Genomic DNA, 7,645 nt, shown 5'->3' with positions numbered 1-7,645 from the left:
ACCATCATACTCACATTTTAAAAAGATAAATAGCGTATGGCAGACTCTGAGATTCACTTAGGAGTCGATTTGTGTGTATGCTTGTTTGTTTCTTTGTGTGTGTGTGTGTGTGTTGTGTGTGTGTGTGTGTGTAAGTGTATGAGAATACGCGTGTGTGTATGTATATGTGTGTTTGTATGTATGTTTGAGAGAGAGAGAGAGAGAGAGAGAGAGAGAGAGAGAGAGAGAGAGAGAAAGAAAGAGAGAGAGACAGAGAGGGGGGGGTGGGAGAGAGGAGTAAGAACAGTGAGTGAACGAGAGGAAGAGGTAGACTGACTGAAAATAATTGACGCAAAAGTAGGTTGTTAGTATATTTTGAAAGACCAAAAGGAAAAAAAAAGAGAATTAGGGGTGCATTGATAATGCTAATCTGTTTTGCGATACCTGTCATCGAAAAAGCATTAAATAATAATTATTAATAATAATAATTGTAAAGAATAACATTTGTATAGCTCATAACCCCGCTTTACAGCAAGCTCTATTCACTTTACACTATATTAATAAATAATGTAAAAACCCAACAAAATGAGAAAAAAAACTTAGGGCTCGATGGCATCATGGACTATAAACTTAATTTTTTTTTTTTATTTCACTTTTTTTCCTTTCTGAAATCTTTCTTTCTACCTGTTGTTTACTTGTATTCTGTTGGGTTTTTCTTTTTCTCAATTCAACATACAGATTGTGTATCAATTAATGTTCACTTTTTTCTACGTCTAACGTTTTTTGAACAGTTACGTTTTTGTTGTAAAATATTTGGGTTCATGAGTCCAAATATGCTGTTTAGATGGAGAGTGAAGAAGGAAATGTTCAGAAAGAAAAAAGTGAGACTTGTACTTTAACATTGTCAATTAATGCGACTCATTTTTGTCGAGTAGGATAAGAAACATAGAGACACACCAAGAGATTCACTGCAATTAATCCCCTCATTAGTACAATCACATTTTGAATTTTTTTCTTCTTATCATGTCCTGAATGGAACAGTTCATTAACAAAAACCCACTTCATTATGTTTTGCAAATGCAATTTTAATCTAATGTATTGCCTCATTGAATGTCCAGATTTAACCATGTCACGAAAAACTAGTTGTACAATATTTGTAAGGATTAATACGCAATTACCCTTTTTCCATCTTCATACCCTATGTCTTTCATTATGTAAAAAGAATACAGAAGCCAAACAGCCAAAGAAATTTGGAGAGAAAGGAAGGGGTTGGTGGTGAAGTTGTTGTAGAAAAAAATAATTACGGAAATGTAGAGAGGGGTTGGAGTGATGGGCACTTCTTTTAGTAATCTTTTAAAAAGTTCAAAATTAATTCCTCTTTTGGTACCCCCGCCCGTGGTGTTACTCTAAGGATTTTGGCCTCTTGTCCACAGCTAACATGACATCGATTATGGTATTAGGGGGGGGGGGGTATTTTTTGTTTTTCTTTTATGTTTATTCACTGTTTTTTAATCGAGTATTTCCGTCAGTCTTTTGGGACGTTTTGTATTTCTATGCAATCTTAGATTTAATTGTTGTACAATGGGGGCGTAAATCATCATCTGCTACTACTAATGGGATGCAGGGCCAGTGTTAAAAGAAAGGTAGACATACTACTTATGACGCTTACATAATATCTTCTTGTGTGAGTGGAAGAAAAAACATTCCCGGTAATATCTAAGTATATGTGTACAAAATATGTACATAGATGTAAAAAAATATCATTTGTAACACACCACAGCAATTGACTCAGGTCATTACTCTTAAAAATGTAAGAATATCATTGTTGGTTTTTAACATGTCTATATTCCTTTAGTCGTTCTTATTGTTAAATGCTAACCACTGTTAAGAAAGAATATTGCAGTATACAGTATGTTCATGTTTCCTCATTGCTGGTGTGTTTGTGTTTTTTAAGCTTATATTATAATATCATAAGTGCTTGTGTGTGTGTGTGTGTGTGTGTGTGTGTGTGTGTGTGTGTGTGTGTGTGTGTGTGTGTGTGTGCGCATGTATGTGTTTGTGTGTGTGTACATATGTGAGGCAGCGTGGTGGAATCAGGCTCTCGTCAAAATAATCAAAACGAAGAAACTCAAATTCTTCCGCAGGTTTGTGAATTTTTATCAAATTTATGTTTTTTTTGGCCCAACACCTTTTATACCCATTAAAGAACTCATTTTTGTGTGGATTTTTTTTAAAAACGTTGATTAAAGGTACAAAAAATGTAAATTTCAGTTACCGCGGATTCTTAAGCTAAGGACATAACTAATCTTTGGCAGCCATTTTCTCTCTAATTTTACCTCTGAAAACAGATGACCCCTACCTCCTTCTTTCGCAGATATCTCGACTTGTATTCAAGATAAATGGATAATTTATTCATCCTAATAAAGACGAGTGAACAAGCTTTAAGATGATACCAATAACTCTACATGCCCACAAATTGACAAGAGCCTGATTCCACCACGTTGCCTCACATATGTATGTGTAACTGTTTTCGTGCATGTTGGTAAGGAACCGCAAAGAAGAGGGGGCGCCTGGTCTTCTAGTTTTGTTTTGTTACAATAATGCTTTTAAGTATCATATTATAATATCACAAAACATTCTGCACTTATTGCCATTGTCTTAAAGGTGAACGTTGAGTTCGCTTCTGTGAACACAATATTAAACGTATGATTTTTCTGTAACATTTTGCGTGTTTGTTACCCGATGTAATATAATAATATGCGCAATGCAACAAATTGGTCATCAAATGTGCCTTCCCTCTCTCTCTCTCTCTCTCTCTCTCTTTCTCTCTCTCTCTCTCTCTCTCTCTCTCTCTCTCTCTCTCTCTCTCTCTCTCTCTCTCCTCAAATTTACCATAATTCGTTTGTAAAATCTTAGAAATAGTAGTTTTTAGTCAACTATTTTATACCACTTGATCATCATATTTTTATCAGAAAATAAGGAAAAGACATAATTTGGAATACCCTGAGCTTGAGTGGTTCAAGTCATACTTGTCTGGGTGTCCATTGTCTGTTCTTGTGAACGAAAAAATAAAACAACCGTGTACAGCTTTGCTTACCTTGTTACAACAGGGCTCCGTGTAAAAGCCGCTGCTATTCACAGTGTACACAACATCTCTTAGTTCAATCATAAGAAGTCAGAATAGTTCCTATCACATGTATGAAGACGACACCCAACTTCTGCTATTGTCCTCGGAGTCCGGAAACATTAAGTATTTATTACCTCAAAGTAAGACACAGTGTGGAGACGACGTCAAAATCTAAATAGCATCCAACACAGTGGGGTCAAACGACAATCATACGACCAAAGTAACTGTATGTAACCCAAATCATTTTGTGACACAATTTGATGGGACTGATCATCCTGTTGTTGAAAATAAGAACGTGATTTTAAAGTAAATAAAAACAAACTCGGAGCTTCTATTGGGGCAACAAATTGCCTTTGCATGTGAACACTAACGTACATACTTGATTAAACATCTTCCGTCAAATGAAAATCCTAATATGTTTGAACATCATTAAACTTACGTGGAGCGTGTTGTTAGCTCGGTTGATATATCGCTGGACAACGGAGCAGATGGCTCTGGTTCGAATCCACCCGACTCTTTGAATGGGGGGGGGGGGGAAATTGTAAGGCTCGCTGGCGACTTTTCTTGGTCCTATAGGAGGTGGCCCTTGGATTCGAAGGTCTCGCCTCTTAAATACGTTTAAAGTGTTGGTTGTGGTGTTAAACTTTATAATTGTGTAAATAATAGCTTACCAGATTTAGTGTTATGGTTGTTGGAATTTTTTCACTAAATTTCTTTCAATTAATTATCTGTCCTTGGGGTCGTGAATAAGATAATATTATGCTTTTTTTGTCCCTTGCCCATTTCTATGATATTGGCTTCATAATCTGGTTAGTAGAAAAATGTGCGTATGATAGTGCCCAATAATGTATAACGTGCATAATTGTTATAACACATAACTGTTACATATAGATGTTCAAGATAATTATAGATTTTTGTGAAGGATCTTAGAGCAATGATGGTTTTAGAAATGACGGTGGTGATGGTGTTGAATGATGATGTGGGATGGTGTTTATGCATATAATTATTAAGAAGAAATGCTTCTGTTAGTTTTAAAAAAAATTAGCTTTAGTCCTGTCTTCCTCTGCTCTGATGAGTCACGAGGGATGTGGGCACCCGTTATCCCGTTCCCTGCTGGAACCATTTTTAATGTTACCGTGGACTTCCGAAATGGTGGGCACAGTCTCTGCTAAGGTGACATTGTTTGTGTTAGCCAATTCTAATGGGGCCAAGACACGTGAAGAGCGGACTTTAGTGGGTAGATAGTGCAGTGGCAGATATTATGTTGGGGATTGAGTAAGGGGTTTGTAGGTAACAAGTTGACAGCCAGTTTATAGACTAAATACATTATTTAAACATTGATGAAGACGCAACTAATTTGAGCCACTAATTGCAACGTAATGATGTACACTGCAGGAAAATATTTCTAAACGAATGACTTTTATTCACTTTCATGTAATTGTGCAAGAAGTTTCTTGTAAATAGAATGTATTAAGGGTGAAGTTCTTGATTTTTTTCCTGAAAAATATGTCTCTGTGGTGGCCATCTTGGAATTTTCCAACCAGTTTCATGTGCGGAAAAAATTCATAGAAAATATTGAAACTTTAGCCTGGAATTTGGCACACATGTGCAAACCTATATGGACTGTGGATCTATGTAAGGATTACGGCCTGAGAGTCAGTTGACAAAACTTTGGGCATATTTTAGAAAGAAATTGAATATTCCCACACGTTACCAATATTCCCATTTTCCTCATATAGATCCCCAGAATAGAGATCTTAAAGCACCTCTATGCCAAATTTGAAGCTTCTCGCTCCTGTAGGTTTTGAAAACTCCTTGCACCAAGGAGGTCACATATGTCAAAAAGCAGATTTTCAGAAAAACACAACAAACAGGAATTTATTAAAGGATAGTTAGTTCAATAATATGCACTCTGCAAACGCCCTTTTAGGTCATTTAGGGTGTCTTTCCAAGTTTCGTCATTCTGACCCGATAAAACAAAATAACGTCAAAGTGTTCTTTTTTTCACCCACAAAAATCGATATTTTGAGAACTTTTATTGATATTATCTGTGATCACGGACCCGGGTCTTTCCTTAATGTTGTTGTGATGCTGACTACGACATAACAGTTTGGCTAGCGAATTGTCCATTATAACCATTCTACAAAGAACCCTGAATGAACATGTTTCTGAAATTCATAAAAAGAGGGGAGGGGGGGGGGATAATGATGAACATATGGGTGTCCACCAGGTAAAGAATCGAAATTCTCAAAGGATACTGAATTCACAACAACGTATTGACTACGCACATACACGAAAGCGGATATTTTGCTCTAGGTCTGAGAAGTATGTCATCAAAGCTCTGAACATCAGCGTTCTGTTGTCATGAATATAACACCAATAAACCAAACCCAGGATCAAGTCCACAGTGTTGTGAAGATAAAAACTACTGTGGGAGATGAAGGGGTGTCAGAAGCCCGAAGACCCAGGATCACTTTCCTCCGGTTAACTCCAAAAAATAAAACCCGAAAAAATCCCCCCATGCAAAACTTAGAAAATGCCTTCATTCAAGCACTGCAGGCAGAGCTGGGTAACAGCAATTACGATTAATGTCTGGGGGTATAGCGTATAGTATCTGTTAAAAGTACTTTGGATTGTAGACTAGTAAAGCCAAGCAAACTGCATAGAACAACAGGCGACAGAGACAGAGGATAAATCTAGAAAGAGACAAAGACACCTTTTATATAGAGATAAATAATTAAAAACTGCTGACAACAGCACCAACAGAAAAAGAGGAAAGCCCAAGAAAGCTTTGAAATGAACTCAAACAAAAAGCAAGACACATCGCACAAAGTAACGCTGATAATTTGAGGAAAGAAACATTTCCGCTGCGTGAGTACTTGTTATAAAACCCACATTTTTCGCTGCAAATGTTTCATTTTAGCAACATATACATATTGTGTGCCTTGATATCGCGTCTAAGTACAATGAATTGCGTTTTACACTAGCTTACTTTTCGCTTATGTTGTAATTTTGACTTGTTAAAAGCGTATTATTGCTCTTGGCAAAGCCCAAAAGAACACGCACCCTCTCGTGCACAGTGTTACAATAATGGAACAACTTTTCGGGGTATAAAAAGTAAAGAATTTCTTTCGATTGATACAAAAGCAACCTCAATCATTTCATTTGGTTTTGAAGGTAGGTTGTGTGCAAATAATAATTATCAAATTTCGAGAGGTGAATAATGAGACAGGCTAAAACTATTATAAGAGAAGCTACTCTTGAATGACAAAAAGAGACAAAATGATATATGGATTGCTTCCCTTGCCTTGCAAGCGCAGAAGTTGTCAATTCGCGTCTTTTGGCGGGGTTTATTTTATTATTATTATCTTACTACTTTTGTTGCTGTGTGTGTGTGTGTGGTAGCCTATCCGTTCGAAATGTTCGGAGCCCCGAAGAGTGTGCTCTTCGCCAGGGCCACCGCCTCCCTTGGGTAGCGGGTGAGGCAGTCCAACCTCCCTGAATCCTCCCCGAAGAGATGCCACTGCCGGGCTGTTGTTGATGTTGTTGCAGTTACAGTTTGGTAAACGTTTTATGGTGCTTGCAACTGTATAATAAGTTGAAAGGAGATCTTTATGAGTAAAAATTGAGAAAAGTAAGAGACCATTGCTTTTTGTAACACAGTCCTGTACGTTGGTGGTCTGAATTCATTAGAATGCAGACGTCTGTGAGGGATGTGAACGCTATTCACTTGTGCTTTCTTGATTTTTTACATTATATTGCTCTTATTGTACATACTCATGCAACTTTTCAAATTGAACAAAACGTGTAATTTCATTCAATAAGATTCAGTAGAAAGTCTCTAAAGTGCCTATCATATCAAAACTTTCTGTCTTATGCCGCTTTTTAAAAAAGTAGAATGTTTACGGCGCTCGCAACTGCATAAGGTAATATGAGCGCCAAGGGGTGGATGTCAACAGAGAAGTCCATACACAGAATCACACTTACTCTGCTCACCTCTCCAGCTTCAACGGCACAAATTCTGCTTCGACTATCAAGGCACCTCGGTAATAGAGGGTCAAAAGAGTGTGACAAACATGCAAAAGAAGTAGAGGATTAGGACAGAAAAAGCAGCAGTTCCACGTTGCAGTTCAAGCACAGTTATAAGGATGACATTGATGAATCAGCCCTTTTGCAATTCTACTGTGCATAAGAACATGTTAATGTTTTGGAATGGCCTAAAGACATTTCAGTCAGTGGCACCTCCAAGGGGCTTATATGCTTCTGTATACTAGTTTGTCCCTTACCGCTTTTGTTTGCTTTCTATTTTACTTGAGAGCTTCACATCCTCGTTCTCTGAGATCGGTGACTTTATTGTTTTTAAATTGAAGTGACGTCTGTTACAAAGTAATACATTAGGAGAAGGAAAGAGAAATGGAGAAAAAGAGGGATCAGAGAGTGGTGAAAAAGGAAGAAAGAGAACTATAAATAAAGAGAGAGAGAGTGAGGAGTGTGTTGGTGTGTGTGTGTGTGTGTGTGTGTGTGTGTGTGTGTGTGAGA

The sequence above is a fragment of the Aplysia californica genome, unplaced genomic scaffold (genome assembly GCF_000002075.1).
Source record: "Aplysia californica isolate F4 #8 unplaced genomic scaffold, AplCal3.0 scaffold00448, whole genome shotgun sequence".
NCBI lineage: Eukaryota > Metazoa > Mollusca > Gastropoda > Aplysiida > Aplysiidae > Aplysia > Aplysia californica.
The sequence above is the reverse complement of the archived record's forward strand: the minus strand, read 5'-3'. Positions refer to the sequence as shown.